General features: G+C 47.7%; 1 pseudogene; it reads right to left on the reverse strand.

Annotated features, from left to right (window-relative positions):
- Positions 1–22,568, reverse strand: part of LOC131586324 (zinc finger protein 850-like) — a 505,482-nt pseudogene that overhangs the window by 21,609 nt on the left and 461,305 nt on the right.

Below are 22,568 nucleotides of genomic sequence, written 5' to 3' on the forward strand. Positions count from 1 at the left end.
CCCCAAAAATTGCAGAAAAATCCCACACGATTCCCTACATGTTCTGAAATCACTACCAAATTCCAGAAACATCCCACCAAATTGCCACAAATTTCCACAAAATATCAGAAAAATCCCTCACAATTCTTCAAGTCTCCTCAAAATCCCTAAACATTCCAGGAAAAAATCTCACAAAATTCCCTAAATCTTCCCAAAACCCTACCAAATTCCAGAAACATCCCACCAAATTGTCACAAAATTCCAAAGAAGCTAAGAAAAATCCCTCACAATTCCTGAAGTCTCTTCAGAATCCCACAAAATATGAGAACATTCCACAGCTGTACAATAAAATGTCACAAAATTCCAGAAACATCCCACCAAATCTCCACAAAATACCACAAAATCTAAGAGAAATCCCTCATAATTCCTCAAGTCTCCACAAACTCCCTCAAAATTTTAGAAAAATACCATACAATTCATTAAATGTTCGGAAAACCCCAGCAAATTCCAGAAACATCCCATCAAATCTCCACAAAATACCAAAAAATCCAAGAAAAATCCCTCATCATTCTTCAAGTCTCCACAAAATCCCTCAAAATTCCAGAAAAATCTCCAACAAAATTGCAGAAAGCTTCTCAAAACCCCACCAAATTCCAGTCACATTCCACAAAACCCCCACAAATTTCCACAAAACCCAAGAAACTACCTCAAAATGCTTCATGTCTCCCCAAAATCCCTCAAAATTCCCACAAAATCTTCTCAATATCCCACAAAATTCAAGAAAAATCCCACAAAATTGCAGAAAAATCCCATACAATTCCCTAAATGTTCTCAAAACCCCACCAAATTCCAGTCACATCCCACAAAACCCCCACAAATTTCCACAAAACCTAAGAAAATACCTCCAAATCCTTCATGTCTGCTCAAAATTCCACAAAACTCCCACAAAATCTCCTCAATATCCTCCAAAATTCAAGAAAAATCCCCAAAAATTGCAGAAAAATCCCACACGATTCCCTAAATGTTTTGAAATCACTACCAAATTCCAGAAACATCCCACCAAATCTCCGCAAAATTCCAAAGAAGCTTAGAAAAATCCCTCACAATTCTTGAAGTCTCTTCAAAATCCCACAAAATATGAGAACATTCCACAGCTGTACAATAAAATGCCACAAAATTCCAGAAACATCCCACCAAATCTCCACAAAATACCACAAAATCTAAGAAAAATCCCTCATCATTCTTCAAGTCTCCACAAAATCCCACCAAATTCCAGAAAAAACTCCAACAAAATTGCAGAAAGCTTCTCAAAACCCCACCAAATTCCAGTCACATCCCACAAAACCCCCACAAATTTCCACAAAACCCAAGAAAATACCTCCAAATCCTTCATGTCTGCTCAAAATCCCTCAAAACTCCCACAAAATCTCCTCAATATCCTACAAAATTCAAGAAAAATCCCCAAAAATTGCAGAAAAATCCCACACGATTCCCTAAATGTTTTGAAATCACTACCAAATTCCAGAAACATCCCACAAAATCTCCACAAATTTCCAAAACAGCTAAGAAAAATCCCTCTCAATTTTTCAAGTCTCCACAAAATCCCGCAGAATTGCAGAAAAGTCCCACAAAATTGCAGAAATCTTCTCAAAACCTCACCAAATTCCAGTAACATCCCACCAAATCGCCACAAATTTCCAAAAAATCTAAGATAAATCCCACAAAATTCTTCAAGTGTCCTCAAAATCCCACAACATTCCAGAAAAAAATCCCACACAATTGCCTAAATTTTCTGAAAACCCTACCAAATTCCAGAAACATCTCCAAAAATCCCCTGAATATCCTACAAAAATCAAGAAAAATCACACAACATTCCACAAAATCCAACAAAATTGCAGAAATCTTCTCAAAACCCCAACAAATTCCAGTAACATCCCACCAAATCCCCACAAATTTCCACAAAACCTAAGAAAATACCTCCAAATCCTTCATGTCTACTCAAAATCCCTTAAAATTCCCCAGAACTCCGACAAAATCTCCTCAATATCCTCCAAAATTCAAGAAAAATCCCCAAAAATTGCAGAAAAATCCCACACGATTCCCTAAATGTTTTGAAATCACTACCAAATTCCAGAAACATCCCACCAAATCTCCACAAAATTCCACAAAATCTAAAAAAAACCCCTCAGAATTCTTCAAGTCTCCACAATATCCCACAAAATTCCAGAAAAAACTCCAACAAAATTGCAGAAAGCTTTTCAAAACCCCACCAAATTCCAGTCACATCCCACAAAACCCCCACAAATTTCCACAAAACCCAAGAAAATACCTCCAAATCCTTCATGTCTGCTCAAAATCCCTCAAAACTCCCACAAAATCTCCTCAATATCTTCCAAAATTCAAGAAAAATACCAAAAAATTGCAGAAAAATCCCACACGATTCCCTAAATGTTTTGAAATCACTATCAAATTCCAGAAACATCCCACAAAATCTCCACAAATTTCCAAAACAGCTAAGAAAAATCCCGCTCAATTTTTCAAGTCTCCACAAAATCCCGCAGAATTGCAGAAAAATCCCACACAGTTCCCTAAATGTTCTCAAAACCCTACCAAATTCCAGAAACATCCAACAAAACCCCCGCTAATTTGCACAAAATCTAAGAAAATACCTCAAAATCCTTCATGCTGCCTCAAAATCCCACAAAATTCCACAAAACTCCCACAAAATCTTCTCAATATCCTACAAAATTCAAGAAAAATCCCAACAAATTGCAGAAAAATCCCACACAGTTCCCTAAATGTTCTCAAAACCCTACCAAATTCCAGAAACATCCAACAAAACCCCCGCTAATTTGCACAAAATCTAAGAAAATACCTCAAAATCCTTCATGTCCCCTCAAAATCCCTCAAAATTCCACAAAACTCCCACAAAATCTCCCCAATATCCTGCAAAATTCAAGAAAAATCCAACACAATTCATTAAATGTTTTCAAAACCCTATCAAATTCCAGAAACATCCCACCAAATCTCCAGAAAATGACACAAAACGTAAGAAAAATCCCACTAAGTTCTTCAAGTCTCCTCAAAATTCCTCAAGATTCCAGGAAAAAAATCTCACAAAATTCTCTAAAGCTTCCCAAAACACTACCAAATTCCAGAAACATCCCAAAAAATCCCCACTCATTTCCACAAGATCTAAGCAAATACCTCACAATTCTTCATGTCTCCTCAAAATCATTCAGATTTCCACAAAACACCCATAAAATCTCCCTAATATCCTACAAAATTCTAGAAAAATCCCAAAAAATTGCAGAAAAATCCCACACGATTCCCTAAATGTTCTGAAATCACTACCAAATTCCAGAAACATCCCACCAAAGCTCCACAAAATTCCAAAGAAGCTAAGAAAAATCCCTCACAATTCTTCAAGTCTCTTTAAAATCCAACAAAATATGAGAACATTCCACAGCTGTACAATAAAATGCCACAAAATTCCAGAAACATCCCACCAAATCTCCACAAAACACCACAAAATCTAAGAAAAATCCCTCATCATTCTTCAAGTCTCCTCAAAATCCCGAAAAATTTCAGAAAAATACCATACAATTCATTAAATGTTCGGAAAACCCCAGCATATTCCAGAAACATCCCACCAAATCTCCACAAAATACCACAAAATCTAAGAAAAATCCCTCAACATGCTGCAAGTCTCCACAAAATCCCACAAAATTCCAGAAAAAACTCCAAAAAAATTGCAGAAAGCTTCCCAAAACCCCACCAAATTCCAGTCACATCCCACAAAACCCCCACAAATTTCCACAAAACCCAAGAAACTACCTCAAAATTCTACGTGTCTGCTCAAAATCCCTCAAAATTCCACAAAACTCCCACAAAATCTCTTCAATATCGTCCAAAATTCAAGAAAAATCCCCAAAAATTGCAGAAAAATCCCACACGATTCCCTAAATGTTTTGAAATCACTACCAAATTCCAGAAACATCCCACAAAATCTCCACAAATTTCCAAAACAGCTAAGAAAAATCCCTCTCAATTTTTCAAGTCTCCACAAAATCCCGCAGAATTGCAGAAAAGTCCCACAAAATTGCAGAAATCTTCTCAAAACCTCACCAAATTCCAGTAACATCCCACCAAATGGCCACAAATTTCCAAAAAATCTAAGATAAATCCCGCAAAATTCTTTAAGTGTCCTCAAAATCCCACAACATTCCAGAAAAAAATCCCACACAATTGCCTAAATTTTCTGAAAACCCTACCAAATTCCAGAAACATCTCCAAAAATCCCCCGAATATCCTACAAAAATCAAGAAAAATCACACAACATTCCACAAAATCCAACAGAATTGCAGAAATCTTCTCAAAACCCCAACAAATTCCAGTAACATCCCACAAAATCCCTGCTAATTTCCACAAAATCTAAGAAAATATCTCAAAATCCTTCATGCCGCCTCAAAATCCCACAAAATTCAACAAAACTTCCACAAAATCTTCTCAATATCCTACAAAATTCAAGAAAAATCCCAACAAATCGCAGAAAAATCCCACACAGTTCATTAAATGTTTTGAAAACCCCAGCAAATTCCAGAAGCATCCAACCTAATCTCCACAAAATACCACAAAATCTAAGAAAAATCTCTCAAAATTCTTCAAGTCCCCACAAAATCCCACATAATTCAAGAAAAATCCCACAAAATTGCAGAAAAATACCGTACAGTTCCCTAAATGTTCTCAAAACCCTACCAAATTCCAGAAACATCCCACAAAACCCCCACTAATTTGCACAAAATCTAAGAAAATACCTCAAAATCTTTCATGTCCCCTCAAAATCCCTCAAAATTCCACAAAACTCCCACAAAATCTCCCCAATATCCGCCAAAATTCAAGAAAAATCCAACGCGATTCATTCAATGTTTTCAAAACCCTATCAAATTCCAGAAACATCCCACCAAATCTCCAGAAAATTACACAAAATGTAAGAAAAATCCCACAAAGTTCTTCAAGTCTCCTCAAAATTCCTCAAGATTCCAGGAAAAAAATCTCACAAAATTCCCTAAATCTTCCCAAAACCCTACCAAATTCCAGAAACATCCCACCAAATCTCCACAAAATTCCACAAAATCAAGAAAAATCCCTCAAAATTGCAGAAAAATGCCACAAAATTGCCGAAATCTTCCCCAAACCGTACCATATTCCAGAAACATCCCAAAAAATCCCCACTAATTTCCACAAGATCTACGCAAATCCCTCACAATTCTTCATGTCTCCTCAAAATCATTCAAAATTCCACAAAACACCCATAAAATCTCCTCAATATTCTACAAAATTCAAGAAAAATCCCCAAAAATTGCAGAAAAATCCCACACGATTCCCTAAATGTTCTGAAATCACTACCAAATTCCAGAAACATCCCACCAAATTGCCACAAATTTCCACAAAATATCAGAAAAATCCCTCACAATTCTTCAAGTCTCCTCAAAATCCCTAAACATTCCAGGAAAAAAATCTCACAAAATTCCCTAAATCTTCCCAAAACCCTACCAAATTCCAGAAACATCCCACCAAATCTCCACAAAATTCCAAAGAAGCTAAGAAAAATCCCTCACAATTCTTCAAGTCTCTTCAAAATCCCACAAAATATGAGAACATTCCACAGCTGTACAATAAAATGCCACAAAATTCCAGAAACATCCCACCAAATCTCCACAAAATACCACAAAATCTAAGAGAAATCCCTCATAATTCCTCAAGTCTCCACAAAATCCCACCAAATTCCAGAAAAAACTCCAACAAAATTGCAGAAAGCTTCTCAAAACCCCACCAAATTCCAGTCACATCCCACAAAACCCCCACAAATTTCCACAAAACCCAAGAAACTACCTCAAAATCCTTCATGTCTGATCAAAATCCCTCAAAACTCCCACAAAATCTCTTCAATATCCTCCAAAATTCAAGAAAAATCCCCAAAAATTGCAGAAAAATCCCACATGATTCCCTAAATGTTTTGAAATCACTACCAAATTCCAGAAACATCCCACAAAATCTCCACAAATTTCCAAAACAGCTAAGAAAAATCCTTCTCAATTTTTCAAGTCTCCACAAAATCCCGCAGAATTGCAGAAACCTTCTCTAAACCCCAACAAATTCCAGTAACATCCCACCAAATCCCTGCTAATTTCCACAAAATCTAAGAAAATACCTCAAAATTCTTCATGCCGCCTCAAAATCCCACAAAATTCCACAAAACTCCCACAAAATCTTCTCAATATCCTACAAAATTCAAGAAAAATCCCAACAAATTGCAGAAAAATCCCACACAGTTCATTAAATGTTTTGAAAACCCCAGCAAATTCCAGAAGCATCCAACCTAATCTCCACAAAATACCACAAAATCTAAGAAAAATCTCTCAAAATTCTTCAAGTCCCCACAAAATCCCACATAATTCAAGAAAAATCCCATGAAATTCCAGAAAAATCCCACACAGTTCCCTAAATGTTCTCAAAACCCTACCAAATTCCAGAAACATCCCACAAAACCCCCACTAATTTGCACAAAATCTAAGAAAATACCTCAAAATCCTTCATGCCGCCTCAAAACACCTCAAAATCCCACAAAACTCCCACAAAATCTCCCCAATATCCTGCAAAATTTAAGAAAAATCCAACACAATTCATTAAATATTTTCAAAACCCTATCAAATTCCAGAAACATCCCACCAAATCTCCAGAAAATTACACAAATTGTAAGAAAACTCCCACAAAGTTCTTCAAGTCTCCTCAAAATTCCTCAAGATTCCAGGAAAAAAATCTCACAAAATTCTCTAAACCTTCCCAAAACCCTACCAAATTCCAGAAACATCCCAAAAAATCCCCACTCATTTCCACAAGATCTAAGCAAATACCTCACAATTCTTCATGTCTCCTCAAAATCCTTCAGATTTCCACAAAACACCCATAAAATCTCCCCAATATCCTACAAAATTCTAGAAAAATCCCCAAAAATTGCAGAAAAATCCCACACGATTCCCTAAATGTTCTGAAATCACTACCAAATTCCAGAAACATCCCACCAAATCTCCACAAAATTCCAAAGAAGCTAAGAAAAAGCCCTCATCATTCTTCAAGTCTCCACAAAATCCCACCAAATTCCATAAAAAACTCCAACAGAATTGCAGAAAGCTTCTCAAAACCCCACCAAATTCCAGTCACATCCCACAAAACCCCCACAAATTTCCACAAAACCCAAGAAACTACCTCAAAATGCTTCATGTCTCCTCAAAATCCTTCAAAATTCCCACAAAATCTCCTCAATATCCTCCAAAATTCAAGAAAAATCCCCAAAAATTGCAGAAAAATCCCACACGATTCCCTAAATGTTTTGAAATCTCTACCAAATTCCAGAAACATCCCACAGAATATCCACAAATTTCCAAAACATTGCAGAAAAATCTTTCACAATTTTTCAAGTCTCCACATAATCCCACAAAATTGCAGAAAAATCCCACAAAATTGCAGAAATCTTCTCAAAACCTCATCAAATTCCAGTAACACCCCACCAAATCACCACAAATTTCCAAGAAATCTAAGAATATATCTCAAAATTCTTCAAGTCTCCACAAAATCCCTGAAAATTGCAGAAAAATCCCACACAATTGCGTAAATGTTCTGAAAACCCTAGCAAGTTCCAGTATCATCCCACCAAATCTCCTCAAAATACCCCAAAATCAAGAAAAATTCCTCAAAATCCTTCAGCTCTACTCAAAATCCTTCAAGATTTCATAAAAATCACACAAAATATTTAAACTTGTGCCAAATCCCCAAAAATTTAAAAACCATCCAACGAAATTGCAAAAAATTTAAAAAAAAATCCCTAAATATTCCCAAAACCCTATCAAATTCCAGAAACTTTCCATCAAATCTCCTGAATATCCCACAAAAATTCCAGAAAAATCCCACAAAATAAGAAAAAATGACCCCTCTTAAACACAAAGTTCACCAAGTCATTCCCTGCATTTCTCCTTTTCACATTCTTTCTCTCATCCACTCAGAGGTCCAGCTTATCATGTTCTGGTGCTTATCATCAACTGATTGTGCTCTTGATTTCTACCACTGCAAGAGATGTAGAATCATCTAAACTGAACACAGAAACAAACTCCCTCTGTCAGCCCATCTTCACATTCCAGATCACTTTCAAGATGTCCATGGGGCATTTGGAATGATGAGCTCTCCACTGCTGGCTGCAGGCTCTGGAGTCTTTCTCCACATTCAGCCAGGCTTGTATTCCCCAACAATTCCTGGTAGCCCATCATGTTTTCTTTGGCTAGAAGAGGAACAATGAAAACCTTACCAATGGCACAACTCCCCAGTGCACAAGGAAAAGAAAGAACAAGTTGTCAAGTTCTTCAAATATTTGTCCTGCTTTGCTGCAAGAGTTGTGCTGCATTCACAGTGTGGGAAGCCAAGAGAAGCTGCAGCTGGGGGCACATCTTGTGACAGGAGCTGTGCCTTGTTCTCCAGGACAGGTTTTTGGAAAGGACAGGACTGGAGAAAAGATTCTGGGAAAATTGAAACAACTTTTATAAGAAATGAAAATAAAATCAAAAGAAACAACCAATATGTTTTTTTCTATTTTTCTCTGTTTATTTTTATGTTTCCCTTTTCCATCTTGCACTGTTTCTCCATCCCATTCATTCCAAATGGATCTCACCTCTAAGATCTGAGACTTGGCAAGTTTTAGACACTGTAAAATACCATGAGCTACACCCAGTTTTACTCCCCCTGTTTTACTTGGAAAGCAATGCTGGAGACACAAGTGCAGTGCTTGGCTCAGGTGCAAATTCTGCATTCAGGGAATGTGCTCAGACAGTGTCTGACCCTCAGCAGGGACAAGGCACAGCAGCAGCCAAGGGCATTGCTGTGCCCCTGTGCAGGAGTCAAGACTCTGGCTCTTGGCTCACCAGGGCAAAGTTCCCGTGTTTGGCCAGGCTCAGGGGCTGCCCGGGGAGCGCGGGGCTCGGGGCGGGGCCGAGCGGGCAACGGACAAACGGACACGGGGACAAACGGTCCCGGTGCTTCAGTTGCAGCGGCAGCGGCGGCAGCAGCGGCAGCAGCGGCAGCAGAGAAAGCAGCGAAAGCAGAGAACTTCACAATTTCTGTGTCTCCTCTCCCTCTCCCACTGTCCCACATCCTCTCCCGGTCTCCCTTTTCCTGTGTCCCCTTCTCGTCCAGTTTCCCTCTCCCCGTGCCCACCCACGCCATGCCCCCGATCCGCCCCCGGCCCCGGGCGGGGCTGCCCCGGCCCCGGCCCCGGCCCCGGCCCCGAGCATCCTTCCGCGGTCTCGCCTCCGCCCAGCTCTGGCTGTGCTGGCGCTGGCGCTGCTGGGCGGGCATCATTGCCTGGGGCTGGGGCGGCATCGCTGCCCTTTGGCTCCGCCTGGCCCGGCCCCGGCCCCGGCCACGGCCCCGGCCCCGGCCCCGGCCCCGGCCCCGGCCCCGGCCCCGGCTCCTCCCGGGGCCCGCGGAGGACACAGGCGGCGCGGCCGCTGCCGCCGCCTCCGCTGCGGCTTCCCCGGCCCGAGCTCCGCCGCTCAGCAGCGCGGCCGCCGGCCCCGAGCCGCCGCTGTCGCGTTCCAAAGAGCGAACGCCTGCGGATGCCCGGCCCGGGGAGGTCGGGGAGCGCTCGGGGGCCGTTCCTGGCCCCGGGCCGAGCACTGACGGCCGCGTCTCTTCCCCAGGGAAGGCGCAGGAGGCCCTGCAGCAGCGCTACCGAGTGGGTTCACTGCTGGGACGCGGCGGCTTTGGCAGAGTTTTCGCAGCCACTCGGCTCTCGGACGGACTCCCGGTGAGCGGTGGGGCCAGCGGCGGGCGGAGGAGGAGGAGCGGGCGGAGGGGGCGGAGGATGAGGAGGGGGCGGAGGAGCAGGATGGGGCTGGACACGGCAGGCGCTGAGCTGAATCCGCTGTTCCCTTTGGCTTACAGGTGGCCATCAAAAAGGTGCCACGGAACCGCGTCCGGCACTGGGGCGAGCTGGTGAGTGAGTGGGGCCAGCGGCAGAAGCCGGGGCGTGCCGGGCGGGGATGAGCCGGGGCCCGGCAGGGTGGGAGCTGCCAGGACACCTGGAGGGAGAGCGGGCATGGGGCCAGCGGAGGGCACAGAGCATCCCGGGCTGGCTGAGGGCTTCCCGAGCCCTGGCACGGCCTCAGCCCCACTGACAGCACCGTGCTCCTCCCGCAGCCCGACGGCACCAGCGCACCACTGGAGATAGTGCTGCTGGACAAGGTGTCCACAGGCTTCCCCGGTGTGGTGCAGCTGCTGGAGTGGCTTGAGCTCCCCAGCTACATTGTTATGGTGCTGGAGCGCCCGGAGCGGTGTCAGGACCTGCGGCACTTCATTCGGGCACGGAAGTTCCTGTCCGAGGAAGAGGCGCGGGAGCTGTTCCGGCAGGTCCTGGCAGCCGTGCGGCACTGCACCAGCTGCGGGGTCCTGCACCGAGATATAAAACCTGAGAACATCTTGGTTGACCTGGACACCGGCGAGGCAAAACTGATAGACTTCGGCTGTGGCACCTACCTTCAGGAGACAGCCTACACTCAATTTGCAGGTGAGCCCACACAGGGCTCTGGTCCCAGCATCTCCTGGCCAAACATCTCCTGGCGCAACAAGGGTGTGGCAGGAGGGATTCTCCCAGGACTGGGGCTGGGGCAGCCAGCCTGACAAAATCCTCCATGGGTAGGGGTGGCAGAGAGGGGGAGGCAGAACCTGTGCACCAGCTGGTTTGGTGTGCAGGTGAGAATGGGCTTGGACTGCTGTGCTTCCCTGGTTTGCTTTGGTTCAAAATATTTTTTGGGCAATGCCAGCAGGCAGGATGTGGGTATGGTTTTTCCCCAGCACTGAGTGGGTATTTCCCTTTGTGTGTCATGGTCGGGCCTTGCCAGGGTTTCTGCTGCCCTCTTCCAGCACCAGTGACTTCGTTTCCAGCCACGGATTTGTACCCAAGTCCCAGGTGCTGGTGAGAGGGCAGCAGGTCACCCCATGGGCCACTGGGGAAGCCCCCACATGCCCAGGGATGCTGGGGTCAGGCTCTGGGAGCAGCAGCATCCCCCTGATGAGCTCCATCCATATTCCATAGGAACACCATCATACAGCCCCCCGGAATGGAACGACTTTGGGTGGTACCATGGCGAGGCAGCGACCGTCTGGACCCTGGGCATCCTGCTGCACGAGATGGTCTGCGGGGAGCACCCTTTCAGGAGGGGCAGGAACATCAGATGGGGCCAGCTCCCGCTGCCACAACGGCTCTCCCAAGGTGAATCCTCATCTCTGGGCATGGGGGGAACACCAGTGTTGGGAGACAGCAGCGGGCTTGTGAGCATCCCGCTCTGGCAGCTGCTGAGGAGGTGGCACATGTCCTGCTCTCCTGCTCTCCTCCAAAACAAAAAATTGATGGGAAAGTTTAGGCCCAGCTCTGAGCACATCCAGCATGGCCTGGGCACGGGAATAGTGGGACAAAGCAGACTGGAGCCTTCTCCAACTGACCAGTGGTTTGTGGTTTCTCTCCCCAGATTGCCAACTTCTGATCAGGTGGTGTTTATCCCTGAACTCCTTGGACAGGCCCTCATTAGAAGACCTGTTCCATGATCCCTGGATGCAGGATATTCATCAGCCCTAGAAGAAGGGAGAGAGCCACAGGCACAGTGATGCAGGGACCTGGTAAGTTACAGCTCCACACATGCCCTGGCAATCAGCAGCAAAGAAACCCAGACTTTTTTGTCCTGCCTGTGTCACTGCACTGGGCTCATCAAATGGGAACACACAGCCCTTGTGCTGGAGCTGAGCTGCTCTGCCCAGCACTGGTGGGCACCATCTGAGCTGGTTTTGCTTGTCCTGGTTCACTGACAGCTGGGCCCTGGGCAGAACCCTGACAGCCTGGTGTCCCCCCAGGGAAGAAGGAGCCCCTGGAGAAGCTGGACCAGGTGGGGCTGCTGCTGCTGCTGGAGACATGGAGGAAAACAGCGAGGATGACAACCTCTTCCTCCACCTGGCCAGCGGCAGCTGGCGATGATGGACTTTGATTCTGGCACCTTCTTCAAAGCCAGGCTCCACAGTGAATTTTCAGGTCAGTCCAGACCCAGGGGGATGCTCCCAGATTTGGGCATTGGCCGGGAACCAAAGGTTTCCCCTTCACTGGGGCAGATGCAACTGATTCCTCAGTGGCTGCCCAGCTGGTTTTTAGCAGGGCTGGGGACATGGGCTGGGGTGGTTACGAAATGGGAGTGGGATCCTGGCCCTGCCAACAGCCCCCACCACCCACCGTGCCCCGGGCTGGGGCTGGGGCAGCCAGCCCGACACAAACAAACCCCCATGGCAGGAGCACAGGTGGGACTCCAGAACCTGAGCACGGCTGCTTTGCTGTGCAGGCAAGGAAGGGCTTGGGCTGCTCCACTCCCCTGCTTTGCTTTGGGATCACCGTGATTTTGGGGGACAGTGCAGGGGGAAAGGGAGAAAGCATGGGCTTCCCTCACCCATGGGTGGGTTTTTCCCCAGAATGTAGGGGTTGGGCCTTGCTCAACCTCCTGACAGAGATAAGATTTTTTACCATTTTTCTTGTTTCCCCTTTTTGTCTGTAATCTATTTTCATTAATTTGTTGTTTGTTTTTCTAAAGGAAGCGTTCTAGGTGGGATCCAGTCTGGATCAGGGAGTGCTTGGGACCAGCTGTGGCGTGGATGGGCCGTGCCCTTGGAGAAGACTGAGGACATCGTTTGGGACCAGCTTTTCTTCTGGCAGCGGATGGTGTGAGGTGGGTCCTCATCTCCTTGGCATGGGTGGGACAAGAGCTTTTGGGAGATGGCAGCGGGCACAGGAGCATCCTGCTCTGGGCAGCTGCTGAGGGGCTGGATCTGCCGTGGCTGGCTGCAGGCTGGGCACATGTCCTGCCCTCCTGCTCTGCTCCCAAAGGCAGCAGTGATGGGCAGCTTTGGGCCCAGCTCTGAGCACGGCCAGCATGGCCTGGGCACCGCGGCTGGCTGGGACAAGGGGACAGGAGCCTTCAGCTGACGGGCGGTTTCTGCTTTCTCTCCTTGCAGCCGGGCTCTGCGGATGCTGAGGCTGCTCTGGGCTCTGCCAGGGCTCTGCTGGGCTCAGCACCGGGCCGGGATCAGCCAAAGAAGAAACGGTGTGACCTGCAGCAGAGACTGGAGCATTTTGGCAATGCAGCTCAAGTCTGCAGAGTGTCCACCTCCAAGGGAAAACATGACACCCCCCAAAAATTAAACTTGTTCCATAACTTCTGAAATGAAATCAATCTGGGATGACCCCAAATGACATTTTTCAGCTTGCTCAAGCTGTAGCTCAGAACAGTTCTATTCTCTGAAGGAGTTCTGTCCCCCACCTGGCTTTTACTTCACAACTGCTCCCTCCTTTCCCCCAGTGAGTTCTCAGCCCATCACAGTCTCCATCACACTGCAGCCTTCCTTGATGCCTCTCTCCATGAGGAAGGCCAAGCCCCAGTCTCAGGGACTCATCCTGTCAGTGGCTGAAGAGCAGCAATGTCTGTCTGTGCCAGGGGCTCTTGGATGTCTCTGTATCCATGGACAGAAGGGTCTGTCTGTGCCAGGGGCTCTTGGATGTCTCTGTATCCATGGACAGAAGGTCTGTCCTTGCAAAGGTTTCCATAATATCTTGGTACCCATGAGTATGGAATGAACACAGAGAGTGAAAGTGTCAGTCACGTTGTTTGCACACTCCTTCCTTTCCATACAAAACACATCCATGCACACCCCCACGTACAGATAGATTAAAAGTATAGGGATGGATAGAGATTTCCCACAGAGCTCTAACTTTGGCATAACTCACCTTCTAAGCCATGGCCAGGGCATTTTTTTCCCAGCTCTGTGGGAGTAGGTGTCCAAGAGCTGAAGGGAACAGCATTTAGAAGCAGTTTCAGCATTTCTAGGCAGGAAAGGGAGCAGACAGCCATCCACGTAACTCACCATATTCATCGGGATGGGCTGCTGGTTCTTTAGGAATATGGCACAATGGAGACACGAGACTTGGGATAATCCCAGCTCTCTGTGGATCTGTGCAAAGGTGGAGCAGCAGAAACACCTTGTGTCTTCTTTGGGGACACAAGGTCCAAGGAGCTGGGGCGGCAGAGCGTGACCTGGCCTGGTGGCAGGTGAAGTCCCATTTCATGACATCCCGGAGTGGCACAGGACAAAGCTCCAAGCACCCACAGCATCACTGAGGAAGTCCTTGGAGTGCTGCACATCCCATAGGAAAAGCTGCGTTGACTCAGTCCATTGGGATTTATCACTTCCATTTGCAACACTTTAGGTCCAAGTTTCAAACTGCAAAATTTTTACACTCAGGACACAGTCATGAAGAACATGTATTTCAATTTCCTATTCCTTTAACTGCAGTGTAAAATATCTTAATATTGGAAAACATCCATCAAATCTGTAAAGGAAGGCAGCTAATGGATCCTTTCCACTAGCACGTGTACAAACTAAGTAACTAAAATCAAAGCTGAGTTCTCTTTTTCAAAAGATCAGTTACCTCTTTCTTACTCCAGAGTTACAGATCATTTTTCACTACACATTTGGAGGTAATTTTTATCTTTCATATTTTTTCATGTTTTCTTTTTTGTTTTGTTTTTTTGTTTTGTTTATTTGGGGTTTTTTTTACAGAAAACATATCCTAGAAAAGGCACGTCCTTTGCTCCTGGTTCCCGTGTGGAGCAGCTCCCTTCCCGCTGGCTGAGCTGCTCAGGCAGAGCCCGGCAGCTCCTGGCCCTGCAGGGCTGAGGCTTTTCCCCGTTGCTGGGCACAGACTGATGGAGCAGCACTGCTGAGCACGGGGACACGCAGAGGGAGCAGAGCAGCTGCCTTTGCCCACCTGAAGCTCCAAGGCCAAACTCTGAGCAGGCACGGCTGGAAGAGACTCGCAGGCTCCCTGTTGGCTCTGCTGCCCCACTTGTGCCCGGCCCAGCTCTGCGTGAGGCAGAGGGAGAACAAGGGGCAGCTCCCTCCCAGCCCCAGCCCAGGGACCCCTCCAGCCCCGGGCCTTGGGGCACTGTCAGCACCCGCTGCTCCAGCCACCGCTTCTGCTGGCACTGACAGCAACAACCAAACTGGGGCTGGTCCCCAGGGAGCAGCAGCAGTGCCTGGATCTGATCCCTCAGCCTGGGGCAGCCCCCTGGGGGAACAGAGGGCACAGCAAGAGGGACAAAACCAGTCAGGGTCAGAGACTGGAAAAAGCCAGAGCTGGGAGCAGGAACAGCTGCTTCATTGCACTCCTGGAGAAAGCTCTGGGCTGGGTCAAAGCACTGAAAGGTGTGAAAGGCAGAGAGGAGGCCACACCAAACAATGCTCCTGTTTTCACACCCTCCTGTAATAAATGGAAATGATTAGTGCTAACTAAATTGTAACTATTTGGAAAGTTATTATTAGGAGCAATCAAGGGAATTGGTGTTACAAGGCCGATGTACCCCTCTACAGATGTTACATGTTAAAATTAAGGTACAGGATGTAGTTTTGAGATAAGTGATGTCCCAAGAGAAAATCGACCTTGAGATGGATAAAGTTGGAATGACTTTAGGCATAGGGCCTGAAAATTATTAAATATAAGACTAATTAGTTGAGCACAATGCTTACTTACATAACACAACGCTTAGTACACACGCACAGCCTGTAAAGTTATCCAGAGGACAACGAGGATGAGTGTAAGCCTTCATCCAAAAGACCACCAAGGGAAGACTGAAGACCCCCTAGCAACAAGTGAAGCATATGCCATGAAGAACAGTGATGTAAAATTTAAAAATTGGAAGTAGGGGGAAACTTACGGGAAACATGAATGAATATGTGTAAGCATACAGTATATAAGTTTAGTTTGAATTGCTTTTTTTGTACATGAGGTGGGGTGAGAAGCCCTCCCCATACTCCAGTCAGTTTTGCTTATGCTTTAATCATATTTAATTACTGACAATGTATATATATATATATATATATAAATATATTAATAAAAATGCAATTTATATATGTAATTTGCAAGTAATTACGTATGATTAAAGCATAAGCAAAACTGACCGGGGTATGGTGAGGGCTTCCCACCCTGCCTCACATACAAAACAAAGCACTTTAACCTAAACTTATATACTGTATGCTTATACATATTCATTAATGTTTCCTGTAATTTTCCCCCTATTTCAGATTTTTCTGACTTTACGTCAATTTTCTTCACAGTGCATGCCTCACTTGTTTAAAAGGGGTCTTCAGTCTTCTTTGGTGGTCTTTTGCCAAAGGCTTCTCCTCATCCTCATTGTCCTTTGGATAACCTTACAGGTTTGCACGTGCGTTCTAAGCCTTGTGTTATGTTACTCTACTAATTAGTCTGATATTTACTGATTTTCAGACCCTATGCCTAAAGTCCTTCTAATTTTGTCCATCTCAAGGCAGTTTTCAACTTGGGACATCACTTATCTTCCAAACTACATCCTGTACCTTAATTTTAACATGTAACATCTGCAAAGGTGTGTTGTAGCACTGAACCTTTTGATTGCTTCTAAATAACTTTCCAAATAGTTACAATTTCGTTAGCAAGACTCAATTCCATTTATTACAAAGCTGAACCAGAGCTTCAGCATCTCTCCCAAAATCCCAGAATCACAGAATGCCTTGGCGTGGAAGAGACCTTAAAGTTCATCTCGTTCCACCCCTGCCATGGCAGGGACACCTTCCACTATCCCAGGCTGCTCCAATCCCCGTCCAACCTGGCCTTGGACACTTCCAGGGATCCAGGGGCAGCCACAGCTTCTCTGGGCAAGCTCTGATCTCTGCCCAGGTGAGCAGGGACAGGAGCCGAGGGAACGGCTGGAGCTGGGCCAGGGCAGGGCTGGGCTGGAGATCAGCAAAAGCTTCTTCCCCCACAGGGGGCTGGGGCACTGCCCAGGCTCCCCAGGGAATGGGCACGGCCCCGAGGCTGCCGCAGCTCCAGGAGCCTTTGGCCAGCGCTGCCAGGGATGCACAGGCTGCGATTGTTGGGGTGTCTGTGCAGGGCCGGGGGCTGGACTCCATGATCCCAATGGGTCCCAGATCCCAGCTCAGCCCCTTGTGCAACTCTCACCCTTTGGCTCAGCCTTTGTGTCCCCTGGAGGCGCTGGCAGAGCTGATGGGGTGGGGCAGGAGCGGGGCAGCCCCAGCGTTCCCCTGGCAGTGACACCACAGCCGGGGCAGCCCCAGCGTTCCCCTGGCAGTGACACCACAGCCGGGGCAGCCCCAGCGTTCCCCTGGCAGTGACACCACAGCCGGGGCAGCCCCAGCGTTCCCCTGGCAGTGACACCACAGCCGGGGCAGCCCCAGCGTTCCCTCCCTGGAGATGCTCCAAGGGAAGCGTCCAGAGCCGCGTCCAGTCAGCCGAACTGAGCGGCCACTGAGCACCCCCGGCCTGGGCTGCTGTGGATTCCTCTGCAGACAGCTCGGGGAAGGTCCCCTTGGCCACCCCCACAGTGTCACAGACAAGTGTCACACACAGTTACAGAGCTCTGCCCAGAGCTGACAGGGGGGATAATTATAAAAAAAAATAAAAATGTTTATAAAATAAAATAATATAAAATAAAATAATACAAATTTATTATATTATAAATAAATTAAAATTATAAATAAAATAAAATAAAATAAAATAAAATAAAATAAAATAAAATAAAATAAAATAAAATAAAATAAAATAAAATAAAAACCACCACAAAAAATATAACTCCTACCTAGCAGAGCTGTTCCACCCTTCAGTTTTCACACCTGCATGCACACAAGACCTGGGGCTGTAAAAAATGAGGCTTTATTGGCACATTTGCAGAAAAATCAGGTTTAGGACAGGCCATCAGCAGAACTGTTCTCAGCTGGGTGAAAAAGGCCCATTTGCCAGCTGCAGGGCCATTGCAAATGCAGACCCTCAGGCCATGGGGGAGAAAAGGGCTCTGAATTCCCCTCCCCTGACACACAAACCCTGCTCCCAGGCTGCTCCCCACACAGGATTCTACTGGAGGACTGTGCAAAGCAGAGAGTTGGCTCTGGCTTCTCCACGTTCCATGTCCTAAAGCTGCCTGGGAGAAGAAATTTAGGGTCAACTCCACTGGCACAATCCCTCCTGGCCCAGGGCACAGCCCCAGGAAGGTCTTTGCTCCTCCCTCGGCCCTCCCTGAGGAGGCTGGCAGGGCTTGCAGGTTTATGGCATTTGTCCTTGCTGCCCCTCACATCCCACTGCCCCACAAAGAGCCCCGAGCCACCCGTGAGGGACAGGCCCTGCTGTGCCAGGCCTGGGCTCAGGGCTTGGCCTTTCTGCTTCCTCCAACCCAGCCAGGGCTGGCTCAGCATTGCAGCTCCCTGCGCTGTGCCCCAAGCTCGCTCGGGCCCTGCTGGAAAGGGACCTGAGGTACCTCGATCCCCTCGGGCAGTGCATGGGAGAAAACAACAAACTTCTCAGGAGGATGGGAAACAAACTTTTACTTGCAAACTTTAGAGAATGAGGCACTTAAGAAATCTTAAAGAAAGATGGAATTACAGTGAATCACTTCACAGAACACTGACTGAACAAACACTAACCCATCAAAATTGTCCAGATTTGGAGAAGAGGAAGTCAGGAGAAGAGAGAGAGGGACAGAGATCCACAGTCAGCCTTGGATCCAGCGCCATCTCAGCTGCTGTGAGCTCCAGGGCCGTGGCACATGTCAGTGTCACACCCGTGTCACAGCCTCACCTGCTCTGCTCCCTCTCCCAGCTGGGGTTTTTGGGGTGCCAGGGGCTTGGCAGCCACTTTGGGGCTGGAGCAGAGGCTGCAGTGGCTGGGCTGGGGCAGTGACCGCCCCACCTAGGCAGAACTTGCTCTGCCCCCAAACACACCCTGGAGATGTCTGGGGCCATTCATCATTTCTCTGCTCTCCAGCACCGAGGCAACGCACTCTGGCTACAGCTCTGAGCTCGTGCCCATGGCAACCATCCCTGGCAATGGAGCTCCATGGAGCTGCTCTCAGGAACACCCCAAGAGCTGGGGAGTGCCCCAAAACCTCCTGAGAAATGTGAGATACCTTAAAATCTCGTTGGGAACATGGAATATCCAAAACTCACTAACGGGTTTCCCCTCCCTTCACCATCCCCAAACTTTCTCTGTCTCATTACAGTCCCCACCCCACCTCCCCAATCCAAACCTCAACCCATCCCACTCCTGCTGGACATCAAGACCCCCTTCCCAATCCCTATTTCCCCCATTTCACACCTCCCAAACTCCATCCCAACCATCCTGCCCCACCCAATGCCCATCTCACCCCTCCTGATTTGCATCCCACTTCACCCAATCCCCTTCCACCCCCATTCCACCTGATGCCTTCAGAAGGCTGACCTAGAACAGAGGCTGGACAGTTAAGAATAAAGTTTATTAAAAGGCCTTAAAGGATACGCCTTGGGCAGTGCAAGAACCTGGCCAGGGCTACACCCAAGATGGACCAGAAATGGTCACAAAAATAGACAACTCATCATGAGGTCTCACATTTTTAGAAGTTTAGGTCCATCTGCATATTGAGGTTCATTGTCCAGTTACAGCTTCAGATGATGAAGTCCTGTCCTTCTTGTTTTTTCTCTTCAGTCCACCCTTGTTTATGCTTTTGGGCCTGAAACTTGTAACAGCTGCCCTTAGTATCAAGGTAGAAATTGTCTACCTACTCTGTGAAGAGAGCTCACTAACACTTAACAGGAAGTTCAAAAATACAAACCTAGACAGTGTAAAATATGAAAGATATGAAAGCTAAAACTTGAGGCATCACACTCTGAGGGGCTGTGGACTCCAATAGTTTTGAGTGTGACTGTGCAGTTTTCAGTGGCATTGAGTGGTTTTGAGATCACAGTTCAAACTCTCGTTGCTTTGAGTGCCAAAAAATGGAGAAAACTCCACCAAATAGCTCCACAACACCCAAGCATTTCCATGAATACCAGATAACCTTGAAGCACTAGTAAAATGTGAGGCTCTAGATGCCTTTGATGAATTTGTAGACTTTTACCTAAATTTTGTCTGTTTTAAAGGGATGAAGATGAATCAAAAGATAATCAGAACAAAATAAAATGACCACCAGCTCAGTGTGTTCCCAATGCAGATCACTGGGAACGTGGGTCATCAGGGCTCCGCGCAGGACCGCGTGGGTCCTCTGATGGGGGATGGAGCTGGAGCAGTGCACAAAGCTTTTCCTGCACTTGGGGCACTCGCAGGGCTTCCCTTACCGGTGCCTCCGTTGGTGTCGGATCAAGGTAGAGCTCTGGGTGAAGCTCTTCCCACACTGGGGACACTCGTAGGGCCTCTCCCCAGTGTGGATGCGCCGGTGCCTGATGAGGTTGGAGTTTTGCTTGAAGCCCTTCCTGCAGTCAGGGCAGCGGAAGGGCCTCTCATCCGTGTGAAACCGCTGGTGCTGGAGGAGATGGGAGCTGGTCTGAAACCTCTTTCCACACTTGGGACACTCATAGGGCCTCTCCCCAGTGTGAATCATCTGGTGGATGGTCAGTTTTGATCTCTGGTTGAAGGTCATCCCACATTCCCCACATTCATAGGGCCGTTGCCCAGTGTGAGTCCTCTGGTGGAAGATCAGGCTGGAGCTCCAGGTGAAGCTCTTCCCACATTCCCCACACTCGTAGGGCCTCTCCCCAGTGTGGATGCGCCGGTGGGTGATGAGGGTGGAGTTGTACTTGAAGCCCTCTCCACAGTCAGGGCAGCGGAAGGGTCTCTCATCCGTGTGAATCCGCTGGTGCACGAGGAGATGGGAGCTGATCCGAAACCTCTTCCCACACTCAGGACACTCGTAGGGCCTCTCCCCAGTGTGGATGCGCCGGTGGACGATGAGTTCAGAGCTGAAGCTGAAGCCCTTCCCACATTCCCCACACTCGTAGGGCCATTCCCCAGTGTGGATCATCTGGTGGCAGATCAGTTTGGTGCTCTGGCTGAAGCTCTTCCCACACTCCAAGCACTTGTAGGGCTTCTCCCCATCCTGAAGCTGCTCATGGACCACCAGCTCAGAGCCCCGGCTGGATCTCTGGCCGCCTTCCCGGCACAGGGTGGGTCTTTCCTCCTCAGAGCACCCTGGGATGGGTGAGGAACTGCTCCTCCTGTGGGATCTCTGAAGCTTTTCCTTCCTGTTGGATTCCTGCACTGTAGAGCCGCTCAAAACGGCCTCTTCCACGAGGTTCTGATGTGGGGATTTGTCCTCCCTGGTCTCCATCCTCAGCTCCTTGTCTGGGGGAGGAAGGACAAGGAGAGGATGGGATTTGCCTCCGTGCCAGAGGGAAGGGGAAGGAGATCCCCCCAGTGCGTCCCCGGCAGGACGGCGTCAGCAGCGGGGTTGTCCTGCAGCCGGGGGCCAGGCTGGGCTGGGAGATGGAGCAGGAGAGAGGGGGAAAGGGGCACTGACTTCCTCCTCACCTGCCTGGGTGTCCTGGGGTATCTTCCTCTTCCTCACAGCCTTCCTCTCCATCTGGACAAGGTTTGGGAATGGGAAATCCTGGTTTGGGGAAAAATACAATTCATGAGCACATTGGATTAGGGGGTTCCTCCTGCCCACGTCCATCTCTAGAAATTCCAAGCTATCCATAAAAACCTCCCAAACACCAAGATTCAGCCGTGAAAATTCCTCCCAGGAGTTCCCCATCTCTGGTCTCTCCCCTTTGGTGTTCAGGGGTTCCCCCCTGTCCCAGCTGCTGGGGGTCACGCTTGTATTGGTGTTCCTCTGTCTACTCAATCCCTGTCCTCCCCAGGCTGCTGGGAGTGCCAGGAATCTGAAAAGTTCCCCTCATTTCCATCTCCCCACTTAGGAATGCTGGGACCCCCCAGTGTCGCCCCAAGGGGCATTTTCTGCTCAGCTTTGCAGTCCTTAATTCTTAAATATCCCCCCCAAAAAAATCCAACCCAGGGACCCCCCAGGAGATCTGGGCTGAGCTCCCCCTCTCGGGGCACCTGTGGGATGGGGGGTGATGATCCCACAGGTGGGGGACTGTGAATTCAGGGAGTTCTTGACCTCTTGGTTCCTTCTCCTTTCCCTGATCCTCCTTTGTCCCTCCTCTTCCTGTTGAAGTGCATTTAAAAAATTATGGTATGTCCCAAGGGAAGAACTCACCCTTGGTGTTGTATAAGGTCAGTCCCTACCTAACCTCCCTTTTCTTTTCCCTATCCCATTGGCTGTAACCCCCCCTGTATCCCCTGGCCACCCCCTCCCCCAAGTTTAAGAGAGCACCCGAGGAATCTCAGCCTCTTTCTTGTCCCAGGCGATCCACATACAATGAACCCAGGACCACGTCTTGTAAGTCTGAGCCTTCTTTGTCTAAAATACCTTAGGTCCATGTTGGATATATTTTGAGACCCCTTCCCGCCCGTGTTCTGTGAAGGGCGAACACATCCCCATGGGGGACAAGAATGAAAGGGTTTGTGGAGTATTTACAACATCTTCCTCCCTCTCCTCCCCTTCCACCCCTCCTCCTCCTCCTCCCTAACGCCACCTCCTTCTCCTACTTCCATCCCTTCACTCTCTCCTTCTTCATCCCTCCTCTTCCAT

The sequence above is a fragment of the Poecile atricapillus genome, chromosome 19 (genome assembly GCF_030490865.1).
Source record: "Poecile atricapillus isolate bPoeAtr1 chromosome 19, bPoeAtr1.hap1, whole genome shotgun sequence".
In the NCBI taxonomy this organism is placed as follows: Eukaryota; Metazoa; Chordata; class Aves; order Passeriformes; family Paridae; genus Poecile; species Poecile atricapillus.